The 25,721-nt window shown below is 45.0% G+C and overlaps 1 protein-coding gene across 8 annotated transcripts in view; it reads left to right on the forward strand.

Moving 5' to 3' along the window:
* Positions 1-25,721, forward strand: part of FOXP1 (forkhead box P1) — a 370,707-nt gene that overhangs the window by 12,928 nt on the left and 332,058 nt on the right. Inside the window, exon 1 of one of the 8 annotated variants that reach the window (XM_062585702.1) lies at positions 20,887-20,921. The exons of the other annotated variants lie outside the window; for them this stretch is intronic. The gene's annotated coding sequence lies outside the window, so the exon portion shown is untranslated. Of the gene's footprint in view, positions 1-20,886; positions 20,922-25,721 lie in introns of those variants that run through there. 8 annotated transcript variants of the gene reach the window in all.

Below are 25,721 nucleotides of genomic sequence, written 5' to 3' on the forward strand. Positions count from 1 at the left end.
CAAATTCAGCTGCACATAATACTTTAATACAACCATATATCCAACCTGCGAACTAACTTTTGAGTTAATGAACAGAAATCGACAGGGAAATATGTAACCAGATCAGTGACGTGACGCTGGCTTGTACCAAGTAAAGATCTGACTTTATTCGCTGTCCACACGTTAGTGTAAGAACACACATGAGCGGTGCTTGGGGTTTGGAAGATGGCTTGGCCGTGTGACTCCCGGGGTTAGATGCTGCGATTCAGACTTGATCCCGATACCCGTGCACCGATAGTCATGCAAAACACCGCCCGCTTTGTCCGGTGCAAAGACTGGTTGAAAATGCCAGGTGTTCGGTGATTAGTGTATATGGTCGTTAATGCAGTGTTGGGTTCATTCAGGCCTGTACTGGGTTTTTGAGTAAAGCTTTAAATATGGCTTGTGCTTTTATTGCTTTTGAAATTGGTGCAGGTGCATGTTAATATGAAGTGAAACCCTGGGAGCCCCGAGGGAGCTCTGTTCGAATGGTGCCACGCAGGTACGGCGCACAGGCATTGCCACCTCGCTGATGATCCGCCGTAGCGCTGCCGTTCACACGTGGCACGGGGATCGTGGCGGGGATGTCGCGCCACGGGGCGGCCCAGGCTGGTGCGCTCCCGGGACGGTGCAGGGCGGCCGCGCGGCTCGGGGACCCCGCTCCTCCCGGCGAGCCGAGCAAGGAGAGGTCTCCTTATCTGTGACAGCTTTACTTTCTTGAGCGATCGCTCAGCTGCTAACGGTGCAGACCGTCCATATGCACAGTTCGAAAGGGATTGGTAGGTTGTTGTTTTAGGAGGCACTAACAGCCGAGGAACAGTGTTTTCAGATGTCTCCAACTTTCTTCTAGCCCTTCTGCATCACCAGTGTGTTGCTGATGGGGTGTGAATGAGGTGGGGTGAGGCCACCCCCCAAGCAGTACGTTTGCTTCTGAGGAGCTGGGTAATTTGGGAGGAGGCCGAAACAGCGGAGAGGTTGGCCGCCTGGTGCCGGCGTGCGAGGAGATGCCAGGTACTCGTCAAACCTTTGGCCTCACTCGCCTGCTACGATTGCTGGAGCCAGGGTGCTGCGCTCTTTGCCGGCCATGCCGCGCTCGGCGCAGCCCGTCGCGGATGCGGGACCGTGTGGTGCCAGCGAAGCTGGCTGCGTCGAGACGCTCCTAGGGGAAGCGAGACCGTGAGCCAGCTGTCTGTCGCGGGGCCTCCCTGGCGTTGCACAAAGCTGTCTGGCTGCTTCAGCCGACGGGCCTTTTACTACCTGTTTTTGCATTGTCTTGCTCAGGAATTTGAATGTGGAGTCTATGAAGCGAAGCATCAAAGCATTAACCCTTGCTTTTAATTATTATTTCATTTTCTTTTTGGAAAGAAATAGCAGACAGAATAAAATAATGATTATCCGCCTTTCTCTTCCTCCTCATTTCATGCCTGACGTGAGTCACCAGATCTCACCAGTGCTGCGTGCAGTTTGAAAGACGTCCAGGTGAAGCAGTCCTTTTGAGCCAGAAGTACTGCCTTCAGCCCTGTTTCTCTGCTGAGCGATGGTTGCAGTGCTAGATCTCCTGTGCCGCCTGTGCAGCTATACAGGCTCCTAAATAACAAACTTACCTTGCCTAAGGATGAGCTTCCATTTGTTCCTACGTGGCGAAAAACACATCTGCCTGCAAGGTTAATTGCTCGTCGTGCTCCTTGATTTTCCCCTCTCTTTCTAGATCAGTTTAAGAGTTTGTTCAAGAGAGCCAGCGCAGTGACACAGGATATAGGTCCTCCTGCTTACCAGCCTGCACGCACAGCAGCTGTCTGGAAAAATGCCCCCTCCAAGTCGTTACAAATTAAGTGTCAAAGACAGAAGCAGAGACGAAGCTCTGTGAGAAGACCTGTGACTTGATCCAAGAATTATGCGATGTGCAAAGATGGAGAGAAAAGCGAAACTTCCCATCCAAGACATCTAGGCTGCGATGCTCCTGCCCTGGGGCCCACTGGAGCCTGGCTGGAGCTTCGGTGCAGCACCCTGAAGCGTGCTGAGATCTCTGCCCTCCTAGCCACACCGGAGGCCAGTGCGTGCTAGCTAGCACCCAAGACTGTAGTGATGTAGCTGGGAGATCCTGTACGAACTCTGGGTTTAGTTGGTGAAGTTGCACATGGTTGTTAGCAGCTGAATTTGGCCATACAAGCTGACTCTGTCGTGTTGTCCAGGTTGGGTGCCACGTTTGCATCGTATTTCCTGAATGTATCTGTCCCGTGGGTGGGGATGTGCAGGGGGAGCCTGAGGTTTCATAATGTGAGAAATCAGTCTTGGTAAGTGCAGAAGTCCTACATTTGTGCAGCTTGTTACCCAAATTCTATCAGCGTGGTGGGGCAATGGGAGGGACCTCCACAAGAATCCAGGATGTCCAAAGCTAACAAGACAGGGCCTATATATCAGCCTGCACTGAACAATTAAAAAAAAAAAAAATCAGGCAGTGGTAGATCACCACTCAGTTTTAAGTAAGTATAGTGTTGAGCTGAAATTAAGAACAACCTTGAAATGGCACAGATTCATAAAACTGTACACTGGGATTTGAAAAATTGCCTCCATTGGCATCCTGGAAGCATCTGTTACATAATTAATGCACTTAAAAATATACTCTATTTATGATTAATCCAGGACTGTAGCGTGTGTGTGTGTGCTAGTTAAATGTCTAGATCCCAGGGTGCAATGCGAGGAACGAAATGCAGTTGTAATCTATTTGACAGTTATAGGAAAGGACATTTTCTACAAATATATTTTCCTTAGCCTCTTTATTTGTGAGGGCCAAGCTTATGTCTGTTGCGCTGAGTTTGTTGACTGGTAAATGTTTTGAGACTTATTCTGATAATTTTGTAGATCTACTGGAAAAAACAACTCAAGAACAATTAGGGAGATTGAGCATTCAGTAATGTACCATACGTGTGACAGTGGTAGTGGGCTGATGATCTCGGGTATGGTATATACAATTAAAAGTGTTAAGGCTCTGTACTCTGAAGTGTTTTGAACAGTCTGAGATATACAAGTGCTTCAGGGCTGCATGTTTCGCGAAGGATAATTTGGCAAAGTTACTGGATGTCTTGGGTCTGCTCTCCAAAGAAGGGTGTAAGGATGAGACTTCCCCGTGATGGGCAGTTGAGCATACACAGTAATTATCCAAGCAAGCACAAGAACAACTTGACAAATCTCAGCCTGCACACTTTTTTTTGTATAAGGAAGTTTTGGAGGTTCTCCAGCCAGGTTTGCATGGAGGCTTGTGGATTGGCATCTGGTCCTAGAGCAGTTTCTGGCATCTTGCTTCCTCCAGTAGGTTTTTCTCTCCTCCATTCCTGTTCCTTTTTTGTTCCTCCTCATCTGGCCGCTGTCTTGCTGGGTTGGTGTGGGACCGTGCTGTGTCAAACCTGAGCTGACTTCCGTCTTGTTTTTGTTACTGTTTTGTGAACAGCCCGCAAGCCACGTGTCGGCAAGAGAAGGGGAGCCTGGAGGTGCCGTGGTGGGACCTGGGTGGCTTGGGACTCCTGTGTTTCTCCATCCTCCGTGGCCCAGCCGAGCACCTCAGGTGCAGTTGCAAGAGCCATATGATGCCATTAGAAGCTTGTAAAAAGCTTCAAAATGAACCAGTGGTGGTGGTTGTTGTTATTAAAGTGTGCAGTGGCACCCGCTGCAGGCGCCGTAAGGGGGAGGCGAGTTTCAGAAGTCGCTGGTCCGCGGGCGGCGTTCTTGGCTCTTCCTCGCCGCCGTTCCAGATGGGAACCCCGCTCCTGACTCGTCCCGCGCTGTCGTGCAAAACCCTTGTTATCTTTGCTGTACGAAAGCGTGCTCAGCATGGGCTTCCCCTTTTAGTCCTGGGGAGAGATGCGTGTTGAGATAGGTGTGTGCCAGACTGTTTATGTTTCTAGAAAATTGGGACAAAAAATTGATTACTATTGGTAGCTTAATTTTCTGCAAACTAAAGAGCCCCAAAGAGAAACCCACTTCAAAAGCTCTTTTTTTTCTTTTCTTTTACAAAGGGGATGTTTTAACTGTATTTCAGTGGTCTAGGGTTTCAGCCACTTTCTTTGATACGGATTTGTGTGAAAGCGGTTATGTTAGACAGAAGGAAATGATAAAATCTCAGAATTAAGGCATAGGATGAGAAGGGCAGTGAGAAGCATGAAATTGAGACTTGTTCAGTTGTAACAAGTGTTCTTCCAAATGGGCCGTGGCTGTTCCTCGGCTCCTTACAGGTCAGGCCGTCGATTTTTGGTAAGTTTGATGGGCTGGGGTGGGTGGCTGATAAAAGCAACAAAAAAATAAGATTTTTAGGAAAAGAAAAAAAAATCTGGTGACTACAGTAGTACAAGCTTATTTTTAGGCCTTGATTGCATTGAATTGCTACCATTAGAGGAAAAAAGAAACTTCTTAGCTCACATTATCCTCTGGATTTCTTTAATTTATTTTTAAAGTGGAAATTTTGCAAGCTGACGTTTTGCAGCATGCGTAGTACGAGTTGGCTGACAGCATTGTCTGGCAAAAGAAATAACCAAATTATTATTCAGTCATGGGTTTTTAACAGCCGCAAAGCAAGTGGATGTTAACTAAATGATGCAATTTATTCCCTTCCTGCTTATTGCCAGCTTGCCTATTACAGAGAGACTGCCAGCTTTAAATAAGTGGTACCCAGATGGTAGTCGCATGACGCCCACTTGGTTACAGAGCCTAAGCAGGGAATAACTCGGCAGCCACTACAAGCTGTGGGTCAATTGAGGGGGAATGCCTGTTGCTTCACAGTTTTGCATATGTAAATCTGTTAATGTTACGGCAGTATTGTGCGGTCTAAACACAAGCGCTGCCTTTCTCCGGGGCCCCGATGAACTTGGCCGGCCGCCCGGCTCGCGAGGCCGGCCCGGGAGCGCCGCCGCCGCTTCCCGGATGCGCCGGCCGGGAAGCCCCGGTGAGGGGCGGCTGCCCTGCTCGCAGGGGCAGGCGCGGGGCCGGACCCCGCAGGCGCCTCTGTTTTTATTTTATTTTATTTTATTTTTAAGCTCTGGCGCGGCAGGCGATCGGCTTGGCCCGGCCCGCGCGCGCCTGCCGCTCTCGCGCTCTCCTCCTCCCTCTGCCACGCTTCTGCGCTCCGGTTCATCAACTACAGATGTGGCACACCGCCGTCTCCCGAAAGTCATGAACTGTGTCGTCTGCGCGGCTTAACAGCCAACATCTGCTGCAGCCGCCTGATGGAGACGGCGTGGGAGCAATCTGGGGGAACGCGCTGCGGCGCTTCCCCTCCTCTCCGCCTTGGCCCCCGTCGGCAGTTGCTTTAGATTAATCGCGTCGAGGTAGCGAGCTGCAAAAACCGGTTTTGAACCCGATTATCTCTTTTTTTTTTCTTTCTTTTTAATTATTATTATTTCAAAAGTGGTAGTTAAAATTGTTTGACGTGGGAATGCTTTTTATTGTTGATCATTTCTGGTTCTGAAGAGTGTATTAGAATGGGTGAAAACAACAACCAAAAAAAAAGCCATAAAAAGTTGGTGCCGTAATGTGCTTAAAGGCTCAAGAAGTACCAATCGTGTTGATTTAACCAAAGAAAACGTTCCTGGAGGTATTGTAAATTTTATGTGCCAGATGAAGAGCATTAAGTGTGTTATTTTTCACGAAGCAAAAACATTCTGATTTTAAGCATTTTTGTAAGCTGTATTAACGCCGTAATCCCGCTTAGAGAGCGTTGGGCCCTTTTGCAGGCGCGTCGCGCCGGGAGCAGGTCCCGGTAGGCCGTCCGGGGGCCTCTGCGCGGGAACCACGCGGCGCCCGCCCCAGAGCCCACCCCCGGCTGCAGAGATCTGCCCTCGGGGGCGTAGCGCCCTATCTTCCTCCTTTTTTTTTTTTTTCTTTCTTTTTTTAATTGTGTGTGAGCATTTAAAACGCAGTGAAGAATAAAATCAAGGGGAAAACTAAGCTGATTTAGAACATAGCAGAAAGTGGAGATATTCCAGTATTTTTATCTTTGTTTTGCTAATTATTTGTCATGGAGATATGGGTTGATTCCTTGAGATTTAAGCCTCATAAGAGTAAACTTTTTGGCTAACAGTAGTTTTCCTCCACTTAACGTTCGCTGGCGGCGTGGGTCGCGCGGATTAGGTATGTCGTGGGCTCCTCCCGTTTCGAGCGTCGAGGCTTTGTTCTCCGGCACCAGATGGAACCCTGCAGATTGCTATTTATCTTTTAGATGCTGCGCTGTAACCAGATCTTCAGTACGTCTTTAGACATCTATCCAGAATTTACGGTGTGGAAATAAACTCAAGGTTTGGAATATGGACTAGCAAAGAGGAAAAAGTGATTAGAAAAAAAATAAAGGACCTATAAGCACTTTAGGGATTGCATGAAAGGTTTATAACTTATGGGCGATTCTGTCACCCACATCACTTGGGCTGTGATGGTAATTTGTCCAGCAATTGTCCTTTTTGATGGAAAAGTACTTAGCAATTGTAGAAAAGCCTGTAGCAAATCCTTATACAGTAAAGGTAAATCAAGCTAGGCGTTGGTTTATATGTGATTTTTCAGTTCCTTATATTAGTGTGAGAACTATAGCTTACCCTACTGAAAACTTAATTAGGCAAACAGAATGCAATGTTAGCAGACACTTATAAACCCAATGCACTCAGGACTAGATTCAAGTAAGTTAATAAGAGTTACATTAGGTGTTTCTAATGGTACTTTTTAAAAAAATAAGTGCTGTTTTTGGTAATAACATACTTATGTCACACTTTTTGGGTAATAGCTTAATTGGAAGGCTTGATTGTGTCCATTTAGTCGTAAAGGATCCCTTCTGCTATACAGTATGTTAACGCAAGTTTCTTCCTAGCCTTTAATATTTGGATGGCTGGTGTAAAATCCCTAAAGGAGAAAATCGGAATGAAAGAAGGAAACAATCTGTTATGAAATACGCTCAGAAAAGCTAGCAGACACCAACAGCACAAATCTTCAGAATTAGAGTGGGTGTAGGGGTGCATGCGTGTTTGTATGTAATGCATTTAAAATGCCAATAGCTTATGCCTTTTGAAGGTTCCAAATCATAGCTGTCATATTAGCTTTACCATTTCCAAAAATAATGTTGAGGAACAGACAGATACTGATTGTTCAAAAAAAATGTCGTTTTTATTTGATACTTCTTGAGCTTCTTGCTTCCCCACTCCTAGCAGGTGTTTCCAGGTAGCGTGTCTCAAAAATCGTTTGCTTAAACATTTTTGATTCCAAATTGAAGCTGTTTTCTTACTTTTTTTCCTCCTAGAAGAATGGATAATGAGGTGAGGAGCCTTCTTATTTTCTGTATTATTCATCTCAGCAAATGGGGTTTTAGACAAAGATCATTAATGTAGAGCCTGCAAATGTAAACTGGAAGTCAAAAGTTTAGGACTTGGTTATTCCGTAACTAATGCTGTACAGCTTCCCTCAGGTCTGTGTGCTCCTATCTATGAAGTGAAAATAGGGAAAAGTTACATTGTTAATAGGCTGCTGGAAGATTTAAATAATGCTGTGAAGTGCTGTGAGGTCATATAATACAAGGCATATTGATAATAAAAGGAACCAATATTTTTTTGTAGATCTTTATCTTGTTTTAGCCATTCTCAGTTGCGAGCTGTGGGCTCTGCTGGTGCAGTGGTGGGGGGCTGCGAGCTGTTTTGTACTTGAACTTGAACCGTCCCTGAGCTGTTTTGTACTGTTCGAACCGAAAATGTCCCTCTCTGGGCCAGCAATCGCGACTCTCCCTGGGGGCAGACTTGAAAACGTTTCTTAAATTGGTAAACCAGCATTTGTTTGTTACGATAGTGCTGCAGATCGTGTCGTGTGTGATGGTTAAATTTTATTTTAGGCCAGTGTCTGTGGATGGTGGGCCAGTACAGGTGCATCTCTCTCTCTTGGATATGGCAACCTTTATTTGGTAGAGAGAGCAGAGTCTGATCATACAGTAAAGCTAGAAAATAAATAGTACTTCAGTATCCCAAAACAGAGGAGAGTGCATACAGATGCACTTCATTGTTTTGCACCCCACCCCAATAAAACAGAAACCTTCAGTTCAAAGACAAGCTCAGAACAGAACTTAAAGGGTCCTTTCCTAAGCGGAGACGAGTAAGGGATTCCCTCAGAGAAGATCAGATAAGATAGTAAATGGAGGATTTGGGCGGAAAAGTGGTTTGGAATTGCAGATCAGTGGTTTGCCCATAAGTGGTTTGGGTTGGCTGTGGTGTTTTCTGATCATATATTTTTCAAAGATCTCTAGTAATTTTTCACCCTTGTTTTTAAGCTCTCCCGAAAAGACCCTGATTTTCACAGGCAGGGAATGGCTGTTCGACTCTCCAGAGCTCCAAGAGCTGCGCGGGCTGATGTGAAATTGCTGTGCTCTCTTGAGGACCGTGATCTATGTCTGTGATAGAGCTCTTTGCTTTCAAAATGATTTAATGCAATTTGTCACTTTTTTGAGCGTTGTAGGAGGTTGAGTAAACATTCTTTCTATGTGCATATGAGCGTATGTGTACATATAGCTGTATCAATATCTCTATATATCTATGTGCATGTGAATCAGTGAAGCTTGGACACGCTAGATGCTCAGCAACTTGCTAAAAGTGATGGGAGGAATTGGTATCAGAGTGGGCCTTAAGTTTTGTCAGTTCCTCACTTCAATGCCCCAGGTGGGCAGGTGGTGCAGGACCCCACCAAGCAAACTGCAGTGTAGCGACTGCTCCGGCTTTCGCCGTACAATATATGATTACTGTAAAATACGTACCAAAATATTCAAGAGTTGGATGTATTTCACGGAGTGACTGGAGTACAGTAGGCTTCTAATGCATTGCTTGGTTCAAGCCCTCTAAACCTTGGGCAGTTTTTTCGCTGATGTGAAATGTGTAGCATTCATCTAAGAGGGAAAAAATATTGCAATCTAACAAATTAACTGATACCTGGTTGCAAAGAGAGGTAAGTGTTTTTGTTTCTTTCTTTGATGTTTTTATCTATTTCTTTAGCTTTGGGAAAATCTCAAGTGGCACAAGCTCAAGTAGCTGGGTGGCACAGGAGCCGTGGCTCCGCCACTGATGTCTTGCGTGACCGTGGGCAGGTCACGTAACTTTGTGGACCCGGGTTCCTGCCATGAGTTTTCTCTGCCTTGTCTGATGCTGCATGCTGCCTGGGGGGAGCTGCAGACACTACTGGTTGTCACACTGAATCCAGAGGATGTCCAGGGCAGTGAGTGCCTGACTGCTCTGCTGAGGAGACCAGTGCAGGTGGCTAAAGTTGCAGAAAATACACTGCTAATACTCACAGCAGAGTCTAGGTCTCTGGCTGCCTCTGTGAGCAGCAGCTTCACTACTGGGAGCCCAAATGAGTCATTTGGTCACTTTACAATCTCCCACTTGTCTCTGAGTTGTGGTTTGAAGCCTGGTCCTTTGTGTCCTTGCACCTCGACCACTCTTGTTTTCACAGAAGTCATCTGAGCAGAGTTTGGGTTATGTTTTCAGTTCTGGCAGCTGATCTGCCCAGTTTTGGAATAGAAGGATTTTTTTTAAATAGGACACGCATCCTTTTGTGTGCATGTCCTGCACCCCTGAACCACCTTCAGTACCTGCTGACGTCTTTCCAGTGGCCTGAAACCTCCAGCTTTGTTTCATCAGCCTCCATGAGGTGGTCATGCTATCTCAAAGCACTGGCAGTCTTGAGGCTGAAGATATTGTTGGCATAACATGAGTATGATTACTGTCAGTATAATCAGCAAGGATTACTGGACTGATTTCTTTCGTGTTTGCCTTCAAATGTTTAAGAAACCCCAAACTTGCATAAGGTAAATAACTTGGTAGATTTCTCCATTGCTGCAGGCAGGTTTCCAAGCCAGAGTGCAGCTTCCCCTGCAAGGCGTAAGATGTTGCATGTGCCCAGTCTTCGCCGTGAGTGCAGAGTTGCCAAACCATAGGTGTAACAGTGATCTGAGGATGCCGTTGATCAGGCTGTCTTGTCCAGCAAGCGGCTTTTTTTTTTTGCAGTTGGTTGCAGCATGGTGGCCGGGTAGCCTGCTGCCACCCATTGCCTGGGTTAGGAGGAGGGTCTGCTGCGGGGAGGACACTCTACAACAGAGTGACCTGGAGTCAGGAGATGTTGCTAACCTCAATGCTAACTTCACTGCTTTTAAAAGCTGAAGAGGGTTTAGTCTCTCTTGTGATTTGGGTGAGGGTGAAAACAGCTTTAATCTTTTTGGCTGGAGTCTGAAATTAATGTGTACCCTTAATGCACCTGACAAAGAAACATTTCTTACAGGTGTGGTTGGTTTTGGTTTTTGCCCTGTGCTCTCTTGCAAATGTGCATCTCTCCCTCCCTCCCTCCCTCCCTCCCTCCCCCCCTTCTTTCCCTCCTTCTTCCTCTCCTCCTTTCTTTTACATATATACACTTCCTTTGGAAACTCTTTTTTGCCTAGGCACCTGCATTTCAGGTCTCTATCATACAGATACAGTTTTTTCCTCTTTAGACATGTGCCATGCTGACAGGCCTGAGGCTAGAAATGCTTTTTATCTGTGGAGGCTTTCCCTTGCACTTTCACTTAGAGTAGGTGATGCTTTAAGGCAAAGCCTCGAAGGTTGTGCTGTGTTGTTCAGAGCCAAGACCCAGCATCCTGTTCAGTGTTGAAAGCCAGACTGTTCCAGACTTGTGATTTGGATTCAGGAGTACTGAAAGGTTTGCATGTCTGAATCAAAGGAAGAGAGATGTAGATTAAGGAGAGGTTGAAGTGACCTTTGAGCTTAATTTCTACATCTACTTTAATTTTTCAAAATACTCAATAACTCAAAAGAGAGATTGAATTTTGGGAGCTGCATCCACGCAGTCTGCATAATCTGGCTCTTTCATGCTGGGCCAATATTTGAACTGTGGACCTGAATGTAAGCAGTCTGGAAATCACAGGAATCCAGATGAGGAGAGGAATCTAAAAATCATAGGGCATGCATGCATTGAGATTGCATAAAAAGGTACTTTCTGGAAGTATAACTTCTTTTTTGAGTCCTTATGGCATAGACACTATGCCATACTGTCTTCTGGAGTGCCCCAGGAGCATATTCACTGACTGCCACTGCCTTCTGCATTAGCAATGGCTTATTTGCTCCAAGATTTTCTATAAAGCATTACATAAACAACTATCATGTAAATACAGGCATTTGTAATGGTGCTTTTAAATTAAAAAAAACTCTTGGAGTCATGCAAGTAGACACATGCATGCACAAAATAACTTTGGCTTCCCCTTAACACTTACCAGAATAATTTAAAGGAAGAAAAGATTTGCAAACAGTTGTAAAAGAGCCATAAAAAAACTGTCAAATACCAGACCTTCAGCTAATTGTAAACTGTTTTGCTCTTGGAAGTTATACAACACTGATCTCATAGCTGCTTCTTTAAGCAGGCGCTCCTGTATAGCGCAGGAGCTACTTGCTCAGGTAGCCATGAGCAAAAATAGTGAGAGACGTTGGGCTTCTGCTACGAATGCCCAGTAGAAACCAGAATAGCTCTGGTCAGCTTGACTGCACTGTACCAAAAAGGAAGGTGAGCATCACAGGGAGCTGAATAGAAGCTGTGCAGCCAAAAGCTTCATTTCTGTCCTCCTGATTGCTTCGCCCGTGGAAAGGTACACTGCTGTCTCCACCGTTTGCACCAGGATCTCGGGCGCAGCAGAGGGAGGGTGTTTGGGGAGGGTGTTTGGAGAGTATCCATTGGCACAGGACACGGATAGTAAGCGGACTATTTTTGTAGGCCTGCTCTTAGACTTTCTATTGTTATGGAATATGTTCTGATCTTTATAGTAAAAAAAAAAAAAATCATCCAGCACTTTTGTCAGTTTTCATAAAGAAACACGCGAAAAATCCTTTTTTGGACAGAGAATTGGCTCACATCCCAGGCTACCTGGTTAGTTACAGCTTTTTTTTTTTTTTTTTTTTTTTTTTTTTTTTTTTTCCCCTCCTGTGTACCAAGGATGACAGGCATTCGTGGGGTGGCTTTTTCTGATTAGGATTTTTTTTAAAATAGTCAATAGTCCATTAGACTAGATCAGTGGAAAAAAAGTTTTCCCTAAGCTCAGCTCTGCTTCTGCAGTAGTGCTGTGTTTCGCTGAAAGAACTCGCCTAGCTCTTTCCATTGTGCAACTTCACTGTTTCTTTAGAATCCTGCAAATTGGGGTGACTGCTTCCGGAAAATATTATTAATAGCAACTACTTGGTCTCATCTCTAGTGTGTTCACTCTCACAGTCTGTCTCCTTTAACTAGTTTCTAAAGCTCTATCATTAAATCTCTTTAAGAGGGGAAATTCTTGCCTTTGTGTATTGGTGGAGTGGATGAATGGTAGCCTTATCTGTTCCATCCGTGGCTGAATCGGGCTGTCAGAGAAACACAGAGCTAGAGTCAAAGGAACTTTTTTGAAGTGTCACCACCTCCTCTGGGTTAGCCATGGAGAGGCTTCTCCCATCTGTTCCCAAACCGGGACTGTCCTGTTTAGCAAGAATGAGAGTAGGGATTTTATCTGGCCTGGCCATTTCCTTTCTAATTTCCCATTTTCCTTTCCCCTGCAGCAATCCCATACTGCTTCCTTGTCACTAGCCATGGGTATTAGGTAGTGGCTCCTCTTTGAAATGATCCCACCAGCTGCTAAACAAGATGAGGGAAGCCAGAGTGTCATTGCTTGCTCTAGTGAGTAGGACTTTGCCCGTACAGGGCCCTTCTGCTAGAAGTCTAAGTTGGTCCTGGAAGTTGGACACCTTAGTTTGCAGGGATTGATGTGCTTCTTGGGAACAGTGAGCAAGGTTAAAACTTTGTTTATACTGATAATAAGAAAAACTTTGCTTTTTTTTTTTTTTTTTTTTTTCCTTTCTTTTCCCCCAGAAAAACTGATGTGCAGTTTACCTGGCAGCAGGTATCTTGTGTGTATTCACTAATACAGGGTGCATGTATATGACTATTTAGTACAGTTTCAATAAAGAGTGTGTATTGGGTAATGTGGCTTAAATAAGATTTTTTTCCCCCTCTTCTCTGCTCACTGCACAAGTAACTACAAGTTGGGAGTGAGTTGCCAAATCTTGATCAGGGTTATTTTGGTGATTATTTCATGTTTCCAATGTGCCAAGTTCCTGGCTGAGATGTTACAGGGTGGCAGAGTCTTTCAGAGTGTGGACTTAAAAGGCCAGAACTGGATGTCAGGGCAGCTTTGGGGAAGATTAATTGACTTAAGCATCCTTTCTGAGGAGAAAGGAGCCTAGGTGAAACCAAGCTGTAGGCTTCTGGATTTTGGAGAGCTCTGGCACTGGAGCCTGGTTCAACTGGGAACGAGAATGTAGCCTGTGAGAGGAGTGCTGCCCTTAGCCTTATCCTTAGCAGCACAAAGCAAATGGTGGCAGTTAATAATTCAAGAAGAAAGCATGTGAATAATTTCAGCATGAAGTTTGGTAATAAAAAATTATCTGTGCCAGGATTCTTGCATGTTGGACGAACAAAAAAGACAATACAAATAAAAAAAGCTAGCCCTGAGAATAATCTGCATGTCCAGATTCACGCACCTTACATGCCTGTGTGACAATTTGGTTATCTGATGACTCTTTTTAGTTGAAGTGTGACTTACTTTTCTGATTTGATTCACCTAATCAGAAGAGAGTCCAAGGGGCATTGAACCAGTTGGTAGATTTTGGCCTGGTTGACTGTGATACCTCTGGCTTTATACTTTTAAAATCATTTGAGTATGCCATATGTAAATACAAGGAAGGAAGTGGGGACTGAACAGTGTAGATCTGGAGACCTCTCACTTGCCTGTCCCTGCACAGTGTCTCACAATCTTGCCCTTCCCTGACTCAGCTGTTGCTAAGAATAAGTTTTCTTGCATCTCCCTGCCTTGTTTCTGGGCTGTTTATTTGCCGTGCCTTCCCTGTCTGCAAGGACCACTCTGAGTGTTGCTGCTAAGCATCGCTTTGACTTGTGGCCACTTTCACATCCCATCACGGCTTATCTCTGTGAAGCAGAACAAAACAAAGTTTATCCCTGCTTTCTCAGTTTTACCCCATTTTAACCACCTTCCCGTACTCCAAAGTCATCCGTACCTCTTCTGGTGCATCAGTGCAGCTAGCTTAAATTGCTCCTGTCTCCCAGCAGCACTGTACTGCTTGTTTCCCAGTTATACCTGAGAAGGCAGTAAGGGGGACTAGGGGAGCTGTCACTGCAACTCCATAAAGCCGTCCCCTCGTCCTCAGCTGCGTCTTGGCAGCGATGCTCACGGGCAGCCGCCGCCGCGGGGCCGATAGGCAGGTTGTGATTACGGCTCAGGATCTGGTAAGAACTGTACACTTCTGTTGCTCTCTCCTCGGCAGGAGACGCATCTTGTTTTTATGCTGCGAGCTGCCTGGCGTGGGCTTGCGTTTGCTGTGTGCTTTTATTGTGGGAGAGGACCGATACTCCCGGTCTGGGCCTGGGGAGATGGAGGTAGGGGCAGTTACACAGCTTGGCAGAAAGTCCCTGAAAGAGTGGAAAACTGAGCATGGACCTCTTGATGAAATCTCCAGCTGGTGTCTGAACTCCAGGGCTGTTTTTCCCCTCACAGTGGCAGCCTTAGTCGCTTGGTCTCCAGATGCTACCACCGAATGAAAATTCTGCAACACTCAGCTGTGTGCAATACTGTAACCTGCCAGGGTGAGGGTCTGGAGGGCTCCGTGGACTTCGCAGCAGTGTTACTCAGTCGTAGGGGCACGACTGATGCAGGAATTGATTTCTGAGTTGAGATCTCACCTTCTTTTGTGTGGAGTTCACCCCTGTTTGCTTTTCATGGTAGCGTTATTGCACCTTGCTGGCGGCAGGATGAGGCGGGAAGCTGCCACGCAGCTTCTCCTCCTTCGTTCGATATCCTGTTCGATAATCCAAGGTGGTGAACGCCACTCTGCCAGATCTGAGTTTCGCAGGTACAATGATGTTATCAGCTGGCTATCAAGCCATAAGCGCTAACGCAGAGGACTCCTGTTTTAACTCAGAATTTTCCAACAGTTGCAGGCTGAGGGCCTGAAGAGTTTCAATATTAAAGAAAAAAAAAACAAAGGAAAAAAGCAGAGCTCTTCTGCCATACTAAGAATACTAAAAATGCATCTTTAAACTTCTTTTTTCTTCTCCTGATCTACTTTCTGTATGACTCACGAGGCAGACTCTAAAATGGCCTCCCAACATGCATGCATAATTTTGCACATCCAAGCGCCTGCATACGCAGTTCTCCGAAATATCTCGGCGGTGCGGGCTCCACCGCTGGGGCGGCGTGGGGAGGGGGGCGAAGGAGTTAGTTCCCAGAAGGGCCCTCGCTTCTGGTAGCGCCGCTTCCCCACCGTCCTTGCCCGAGGTTCGGGCGCGCGGGGCTGAGCCGCTGCCGACCGCGGGAGCCTTCTCCTCGCTGCTGGTTTGCACCAGGCCAGTTAGCTTGAAGAGCGTGGCTTTCTTGTTCCTCTCCTCCTGTGAAAGGCATAGCCCATTAAAGAAGACATATGTTTTCTGAATACGGGCTATTTTCCAGTAACTCACTGGACAGGGAGGGCTCGATCGAGCCAGACTTTGGAAAAAGTTACACGCGAAACTCTGGGAACGAGGTGGAGACCACCTTTCGAGCCGACGGCGCTGATGTCTAGTCACGGGGCAGCGGGACGCGCGGCGCCTCTCCCGGCGCTAGCAAATGAACGTGCTGAGGGCGAGATCTGCCTACCTGGTTTGCTCTTCCCGTGACGCCTGGCAGAGCGAGCCGCTCCTCAGGCGGGCGTCTCGTCTGCGCTTCTCATAGCTTTTTGTGAAATAATTAAGAGCTCTTAAATGAAAAGGCAGCACGCGCCTGAGCTCGCAGGTGTCGGAGCGGGGTTTTCACCCCGTCGGGAGAGGATGTACTTAAGTGCGCGTCCTTATTTGAGAAGCCGTTCTCAGCTGAAGCAACGGATGCAAGTTAAAACCCAGAGTTTTACAGGTGGATTTTTTTTAATGGCTTACGATTAACCCCTAAAATTGGGGTTTATTAATGCGCTCGCTGCAATGATCTTTTCTGAGCGGTCCTGTGCCTGCGGTGGTACTCGGCGCGCGTTTCGGCTGCTTGCTGTTTGTCAGGTTAGGGTGAACGTACCAGACGTTATGGGAAGGTGTTGATGTGATGAAAGGCTGTCTCTGTTGTCTTCCAGAAGCCCCAAATCCCCCCCCCTTTTTTTTTTTTTTTTTTACCCTTTCCGCAGGCAGAAGGAAGCGCACTTTTCATTCAGCATAGATGTTTCCCTTTCATCCCTGAAGCTAATTTTTTCTTTTTCCCTGCAGCAGTTTTGGTGAAATTATGTATCGCTTGTGATAATTCATTTTAAAAATTCCTGAGCTGTGTGGCGTACTTTCATGAAAATTCATTTAGATAAAATTAGATATTATTGTTTAATGAGGTGGCATTTCAATTTAGACCTTGCATCATGCATATACCCGGAGTTTTTTATGGAATAGTTAGGTTCATTTGAGTAATAAAGGCTGAATCATGGGGGCTTTAATTCTTAATCGCTGTGAGGATTGTTATCTGTGGGATGTGAGCTGTCTTAGTGGTATTCAATCAAGTGTCCACTTAGCCGTGACCAGAAGTAATTGCTCCCAAGTGGGTTGCACAATGACCTGTTAATGCTCGCCGCGACCCCGCGACCTCGTCTGCCCCATTGTTTCGGGTTTTATGGCGAGCGAGGCTGCATTTCGGTCGGGTCAAGTAGATATCTGAGGTCAAACATTTTCTGATTACTGCGCAGCAGACACTGTGCGCCTGCCGGAGTCGTCGCCTGGCCCTCGTCGCAGCTTTCGAGGAGGACGCCGAGAGTTTGAAAATTGTCCTCCTGGCTGCATGTAAACAGTTTAATATTTTACCGAAATAAGTTCATCTTGTAAATTAGGTATGAATAATACATTTGTAATTACTATGCGTGCCTTTAAACACTTGTGTCTTAATTGGCTTGGGTACTTTTTTTTAATGTATTTGCATTTTGTCAGGGAAGTTGTTTTTAATTTGCACAGATAGCGGGCAGGTTGCCTAGCCGGGGAGACGTGTTGTCCCGCTTCCCTTCGGCGCTTGGGCTTCGCCAGCGTTTCTGGGTGAGTTTGGTCGGGCAGCGCTTCATCGCTGCCCGTGGTGCTCAGTGTCCGCTGCATGGCTCTCCGGAGTGGATCTGACCTACTTGTTGATGACTTCGCGTCCAACGGATAGTTGTGATGTCCTGTGTTAATTTAATAACTGCGTTGAAATGCCGGTGAAATGGTGGTTGCGTTGTGTGGCAGAAACACAGTATTTTCTTAGCAGCGCGTCTGGCAAAACACCCCAGTTATACAAACAAAGCCTTGGTATTGTTTGTAGCACTACTCCCTCTTCTCGTGTTGTGTTTACCCAGCTCACTAGCCAAAACACTTTTGCGCACTCTTCAGCCTTGTAGGTCATCTTTGTTCTAAAAAAACGCGTGTGCCCATCTCTCCGCATCACATCCGAGGGAAAATATTTTGATCTTCGTTCTTTGAGCAGGGCTGGTGGTGCGACACAAAGCAGTTGGATTACGATACAGTTTGGGGACAAACAAAGCTAGCGCTCGTGTGAGGGAAGCAGACTATAGTCAACTGAGTAAGCAGGAGATGAGTGCTAGAGGAAAAACTATATAGCATATGTGGGGGGAAAAAAACAAAACGGCAACTCTTCCCATTGCCAGGATGTTTAAAAACAAACAAACAAAAAAGCATAGCAAAGCGAAACGCGACTCTTAACGAAGTGAACCTTTGTGGGTTGTGGGCTTTTTTGCTTTGTTTTTCTTTCCTTTTGCGCGCGCCATTGCCTTGGTCGCGCAGGGACCTCCTCTTGTCAGCACGTCCCTGAGGAGGCGTGCGGCTGGTTCTCCCGCCGCTGGCGGGCATCCGACACCGAGGGAAAAGGTGTCCCTGGTGTTGCGACCCCCCCCGGAATGGGTGATGGAGAGGGCATGGGGTCTCTGTTGGCCGGTTCCTGCCCGACTGTGTCGCTGCTTTGAGCAGGACCTCGGTAAGGCCACCTGTGGGTAGGCTGCAGAGAAAATGGAGAGCTTATTGATTTGCGTCTTAGCCTTTTAAGACCACGTGAAAACTGTGGCCTCTTGTGCCAGGCTGCCTCTCAGGTCTTCTCTGCTTTAAGAGTTCAGGCAGTGCTAGATATCTAGAGAAGCTTTTCTCCGCAGATTTTGGTATTTAATCATCCCAACACAATTCCGTTTTTCTCTGTGGGTTGCTGACAGGTTTTCGTTGTAGACCCCAGTACGGAGTAGTGTTTTCATTCCCCCTCTGAGCAGCTGTGGTCTGGAGGCACTCCTGACCTCAGACAGCCTCAGACTTTTTCTTGTTCCACCTCTACCTGCCCATCGTGATGTTGCTCAGGAGGGAATGTCCTTGGACTTCCTCTTGCTCTCTGCAAAACGCAACCTTATATGACTGTGCAAGAGATTAAGGGATTCTCGTAATCACCTTGCTGCAGATCTCATCGCATTGAGAAATCCACTCTGTAGAGGATCTAAAGAGATCCCACGTAGAACGGGACTGAAGTTAGGAGTGTTACACTCCTCATGCTGAAGAGCAAAAAGTCTCATGAAATTGGGAGGCAGCACACCAGAAACGCAGGAGTTCTTAGCACGTGTATATTTTAGGGTTAATGGTAACGAAACAAGTGTCTCATAGTTCTCTCCTGCCAATTAGTCAGGATTGGGGCATTTCTCGTAAAGACCCCATGACTAAGTTGGGAAATCCAGAGGACTTCATGAACTTAATCTGGGGGTTTTCATTGCTTTTACTGTGATAGATTAAGTCCTCACCAGAACATGGTGTTCTCTTCACTCTTGACCTCTCCCTAGTTTAACTAAGTGTGTATGGGGGGGGGGGGGGGGGCTTGAAGAAACTGAATATGCAGAGCCTCTAAAGTGATACGCATTGCTTCTTCCCGAGCACAGGTGCTCTCGTCCCTTGTCTGCTAAGGGTGTCTGTGCTAGGAAGGACATGCTTTTCTGTGGAAAGTTCTTGTTGCTAGTCCAGAATAAACTTTTTCTTAACTTTCATGAGGAATGTGACTGGATGCCACAGAAAGGAAAGATCATGTTTACCACAGATATTGCAACCTTGATTTTTTTTTTTCTTTTTTAATTGAAATGTGGGGAAAACATCTAAGATCTTACAGAGAATTTTTGGAAAGCCTGAGTTTCCCACACATCTGGGTCTGCGTAATGCCTTTGTAGGTGGTGTATTGTTTGTGTCAATCATCAGTCAGGTGCTAACACTAATAAAGCCATGTTCAGCTCTACACCATGAACCTGACTCTTAATGTATTGATTTTTGCAAACACGTTTTTACAAGTTGGCAGAGCTATAGGCTTGTATCTGCAATTTTCAGCCACCTATGGAGTTTCCTTTTGTACCTCGAGAGAAGGCAGAATAGCAGAGTTTTTCTTCAGAATTCTGCAGCAACTTCAGGCTTTGCTGAGAAGAGTCTTTGCTCAGCCTTGATATCAATTTAGCCATTTCATCTTTTCCCCAGCAAACTGAAGAGCAGCACAGATTGGCTGTTTTAATTAATTTTGTGCAGGAAGCAAGAGCTTAATGTTTCAAAATCTGTTTTTTGCTGTAGTTAAAGAGTGCTCGTTGTACCCACTAGGCTTGCAGTAAGTATCCTTCCAAGGAGCACACAGCACTTTTCATGGGATTTTTGTAGGTTAGGGTTTTGTGATGAAATTTTAAGAGATCAGTGTACAGTCTTCAATGACGCACGTTTTGGCACACACTTCTTTAGGCAGCTATTGATGCAGGCTAACAGAAGGATGACATGGAAGAAGGCTGTAGTTGGGGTGCTTGGAGCTCATGGCCTTTTGAGCTCTTCCTGTTACGACTGGTTACAGCTTGCTATTTTTCTGAATCCACAACTATGAGTAAATCATAAGAAAGTGAAACTCCCATGTCAGCCTAGTGATGTCAGTGTGTGCTAATGGTAACTGTGCGTTCTCAAGGTTGTGTCCCTTCTGTAATTAGTTTTCTGAAAAGAGTGGTTTTTTTTTTAAAGAAAGTATTATGTGTGTATTACTGTGGTCCTAGAATGCCTTGCAGAGCTGTCCCTGCAAAGTAGTGAGTAGTCCTAAAAGTTGTTAAAATTTTAAGTGAGAGCTAAGGGTGCTCAGTGATTCTCAGAAGAGCTCAGCACCTTCCTGGATAGAGCAATTTATAAAAGAAAATACACAACAAAAAACATGAGATGTAGATATGCAAATTATGACCTTTAAATGCATTTTATATTTGGATTGAAGTTGCTAACGCATTCTTTCCAAGCTATGTTTTCCAGTGCGATTCTGTTTTGGGTGCCTTTGTATTGGTGAAGCCGCGTAGTGCCTTTCCAGCAAGGGGAAAGCAGGACACGATGTTTCGGAAAAGCAGCCACCGTACTCAAAGATGGGCAGCATATGTCTTAGTGAGGAGTCTGAACAGGTGGATTTTAATTTCTCTAGAGGGTCTGGCTGTGTTAACTAGATGACAGATTCCTCATTAACTAGATGGATTGAAATTTGTATCATGGATGATGCCTATCCTCACTAATACTTCTAACAGCTCATTCTACTAGAGCTACTGGACTTATCTTGGGTGGAGGAGAGGAGTTGGCTTCTGCAAAGGATATTTGCAGAAAGTCACATTTCCACCATATGTTAGAAGGAGTCTCTTTGGATGCAGGTTTTGGATGAAGTCCTCTGTGTTGCTGTAATCTCGTTTGTCCTTTTTCTACCACTAGTTCTGAATCATACCAACTACTTGGACTCTTCCGCCTGTTTTCCGAAGGACAGTGGGAAGATTTCTGCTGGCTCAGCTGCCTTTCACCTGTTATTCCATCTCAATGAAGAAGTAAGATGTGGGGAACTGAAGGAGAAATTTTGTGTGTCTTAGGATTGAAAAGAGCTGCAAAAAACAACAACAACAAAAAAAAAAAAAAAAACCTGAAAATTCTGCCTGATTTTCAGAAAGAAGGAAGATAACATAAACCTCAGTCAATCTGGATTTAGATCTGACTTGTGACAAATCATTATGTAGGAAGGGAAATATCCCTTTAATTTTTAATTGCCTTGCAGTGAAGTTTTATTAGGCAATAATCTGGTTCCTGAGTGGATGAAAGATTGAGTTGAGGGCCAAGCAATTTTTTCCCTTGCAATGCTGTTGGGAAAGAGAAAAGAGGGGTCATGGTGAGATTATTGCCTTATAAAGCTCAAAGCCAGCCCCCTCCCTTGTGCCACAAGGATAAAAAATACATCCAAATGGATATTTACAACGTAAATATGTTCAGGACGTGGGCAGTGAGAGAAGTGTGGGAATAGCAGTGAAGGTGCATGGGAGTAGGGATGCGAAGGGGGTGGTGTGAAGAGAGCCAGGAGAGTGTGATGCACATTTTACAGATAACTTCTCTTCGTGTACCTACTTCCCTAGTCTGGGTGCGGACTTTGCTTCTCTTTCCAATGTATCCTTGAGTTTTATATTTAGTGCAAAGTGGTTCTCTTACCCGTCTCTGAGAACATCATCCATTCGCCGTTTCCAGAACGGTTTGTTATTGGAGAACATCAGCTGATAATAAGATGGGATTAGTCAAGCAGATTAGTTTGTAGTTTGTTTGGTGGTGGTGAGTTTGATACTTTTTAGAGTATTTTTCAGACATCAATGCAATAGACATTTCACTGGCAGTTAATAAAATAGCATAGAACACTCCTTGATAATATAATCCTTATGCCAGTCCACTTGCTGAATCCATGAGTCCCTCAGGCAGTAGCAGACAACTACGTTTTGCATCGTTGCTTGTTTTCCTGTTGTCTCAGATGACTAGACAGCATTTCTTTTGATTTTAAGGTGTTCTGTTATTGCAATATCTGGAATGCTGTGTGTTCATATGAAATTATAACTTGCAGATGTATAGATGAAAAAAATGTGACTTGCTTTGTATTTTAAGAAGCTGTGAACATCAATGACAAGGGGGAGGTTAGCGGTGTAGAGCACCTTTGGCAGCAGGTCATTTTGGCTTCCACTGCATAGCAGAAATGATTTTTTTCTTTAAACATCTGTTTGCATGATTGTTTTCCCTGTGTATGTTGTGTGTTTTTCCTTCCCCCCCCCCACCTTTTTTTCTCCCCCTGTGGCTCTTTTAATTTGTAGTGAATGTGTAGTTAATGTAAGAAAGATGTTAGCTTCTGTCTAGCTTTTCAGCAAGCATTCTAGTAATTACTAGAGTATCTTTGAATGCTACAGCTGCTATTACTAAGTTAAGGAATCGCATTTTCCAAGCATTTATTACTGAATTCACACGGGTAAAACTTGGCATTCAGTTTGCTGGCCCACATACTTTATTTTGCCTTGTTCTGTGTGTTAGCGTATCGGCTTTGTGTTTGATGAAGATGATAAAAGAGACTTCTCACTATTTTAGGTGAGCTTGTAGTAGTAGTGTTTTGTAAAATTGTTTTAATTTCAAAAGTAATTGGTTTGAGCTTTGAAAGTATTTGTAGGTACTGCTAGGGGCTGGTGCAATTATTTTTTCCCCTCTTTTTCTCTGTGCTCCTTTACACATTGCTGTGAAGAGATCTCTATTTTATGATGTTAGTATTACTTCTCGATACCTCTCTGAGGAGTTTCTTCTCAGAATGTGTTTTGATCCTTTCCCTGCTGATGGGAGGAAATTCCCTTTGTGCCAAGTGATGCTGGCTAAAGCTGAATGTTTCCTCTTGCCCTCAGCAACATTAAGTTGGGTTTTGCGAGTGCTCCTGGAGAGAAATGTGCCCAGTTCCTGCTGATTTTTAGAAAAGAAAAAAAAAAAAATCCTAATCCCAACTTCACCTTGTCTTTTCCTCACAGCTCTGTGCTGCACTGAGTGACTGTCTCTCCTTCTCACTCTTTTATTTTTTTTCCTCTGAACTGTGTAGTCTGGTCCAGAGGAAATGTGATTTTTGCATTGCCCTGCCTAGAGAGGTATTTGTTACATTCAAAGCTGTTGCATGACATGCACAAGCTGAAAAGTAACGAGCAGAAAGAGAGATTGGCAGATGGACATCCAAATATACTTAGATGATGATGATGATGATTGCAGAGCTTTCCTTCTGAGGAAGTAAGGTGCGCTGTGTGGTTTGTTTCTATGGACAGAGATGCCAACTGTAGGGCAGAGGAGTTGAACAATAAAAACCAAATTGATCATCTAGCAGAGCTGAATACTTATTTATATTACTTAGTAACAAGAAGCCTTGAAAAAAATCTGAAAATACCACCATTCTTAATTAACTACCAGTATTAATTTATGTCGTTATTATTGACAAAAGTTTTACTCACATTTTAGTATTTAAACTGCTTAACTATTCTTTACAGTAAATGCCCCTGTAATAGGACATGTAAAATGGTATTGAACACACAATTATGCTCTAATTAGGTGTGTATTCAGGAGGAGAAACATCCAAACTTGAAAGGTATATGCTGGATTTTTGTCTTGTACTTGGGTTTTTATTTGCATTTTGTAAGTAGGAAGCTGATATTCATAGGCTCTGAAGCACGGTATCAAGGCTTGGCACTTAATGCACTTTGCAAAGCACTTGCGATGGTCTGGGAAGTCGTCTGGGGCACTGTGGGAGGGGATGAGATGCGAGGTGCTTGGCAGGGGGCAAGGGGAAGTCACCTGGGATGTGGTGGGACGCGGTGGCCTGGTGGGCAGAGCCGGCTCCTCGGAGCAGCGTGGTCACGCGTGCTCACCGTCCTGGGCACCGGCAGGTGAGCAATCCGCGCAGGAGTGTGTGCTTTGGCCTGCTGGGCCCTCCTCAGTAATGTAAGAATCGGTTTGATTTAAGGAATCCGAAACTCTGGAATTCAGTAAAATTTACAGAACTTCATGCATCTGCTGCTGTCAGTGCTCCCCCAGTCTGCCTTACTCACCTAGGCTTGCACGGGGCAGGTCAAGCTGTGTGCATGCGGGAGTAAATATAAATAAATAAATATATATATACAAACACACACGTGTGTGTGTGAATGTATGTGTGTATATATATTTGTGTGTGTGTGTATATATACATATTATTAATAATACAACTTGTAGACTTGTAATCAGAGGGTCTTATCAGCAACTTTTCAAAACTTGACGTTGTGCGTGGAATGTGCCAGTGACGGAAATTTAGCACGCAGTAAATGCTGTTGCAGTCGAATTCCACACACATGAATTATGACAAGTGAGGCTGACTGTTCTGTGGTTTGTTGTGTCTGGTTTGGTTCCTACTTTTAAAGTTGCAGTTGCATTTGGTCATTTGAAGCTTATTTTCATAGTCTGGCCAAACCAGCAGGATCCCCGTGCACTGCAGGGGAACATAAAACATCAGCCTTTAAGCTGAAGTGCTCAATAGATAAGAATTTTAAGACTCTTGCATCATGCACCATGTCTTATGGGCTTATTTAGTATACTCCATTTGATTTAATTTAGATATTGAATAAGGAGAAACACTTTAATAGCCAGAAAAACTACTGTGTATTGTGTCGCCCCTTCTTTCCCCATTTCCTTAAAGACAAGATGGCTGGAAGGCCTGACTAAGCCCTGTGATTACATTTACTTAATTGTAGGAAGTGACGGGGTGTTTTCAAACTGCTTAAAAAATGATGTTATGCTTTGTCTGTACTGTTAGTGTTTTGAAAAGCAAACAAAAATTCACTGGGCTTTTGTTTTATATCTGCTTTTTCATGGCTAAATGTAAAGAATAACTTTTCAGCCTTTGCAAATACTAGGAAATCTCCAAAATTAGTAGATTATTCAGTAGGATTGCTTGCAGAGAGCACTTAAGCAATCTGGCTTTGCCAGTGGTCATCCCCTCTCTTCCTTCCCCCCTTCCCCTCCGTTTTCCCCACTGTATTGCAAATAAAAACTATAACCAAGTTGCTAAAACTGTTAGCTTGCCTGCTGATAGGTGGGCATTGATCTTGTTAAAAGGCTTGCTTTACTGCTCGTTTGCATTGGCAGGATTGAAAATCGCTGGGGAGAAGGAGGTGCTGTTTGGAGGGCTTTCCTAGGAGATGAGGAAGCCGTGGGGACGCGGCTCGCTCGTGCTTTGCGCAGGAGAGCACGCCGCCGGGGAGGTTCGCTTTCGGTGGCTGCGCGTTGTCCTGACGCGGCCGTGACAAAGTGGCTCCGCTCTGTGCACGGTGTCGATGAAAAGGAGAGAGCCTGCCACAAAAGATCCTGCTGTAAGGGCGAATAGGGAGCTGGCGGGATAAGTGAAATATTTCTTGGTCATAAAGCAGCGTGTTTGTAAGTTTTCAAATGTCGTCTTGATTGCTTGCAAAGATTCCTTGGCTGTTGCAATTCATTTCTGTAGTGCTGAGCAGCTTTGCGCACCTTTTGCTCAGTGCCACCCAAGCAGCGCTGCAGAAAGTGCATTTGAATTATAATAAATTTGTATGCCTAGATAACCTTTCATTTGAGCATATTAATTATTACTTGAGTTTTGCACCACCCTGCGTTAATTTTAACAGCTAGACATTCTCCCTCCTAGTGAGAGCAAAGCAGATACTCAGAATGGGTGAAAGTCATCCCAGAAGTATGCTTAAAAAAGGAAAAAAGCAAAACTGGCCTCCCAAAAGCTGTGGTAGAACCCAGTATTAGCAAATGCTTCTAGGAAGTTTGACTGAAAGCCATATGGCAAT

This window comes from Rhea pennata, chromosome 12, assembly GCF_028389875.1.
Source record: "Rhea pennata isolate bPtePen1 chromosome 12, bPtePen1.pri, whole genome shotgun sequence".
Lineage (NCBI taxonomy): Eukaryota > Metazoa > Chordata > Aves > Rheiformes > Rheidae > Rhea > Rhea pennata.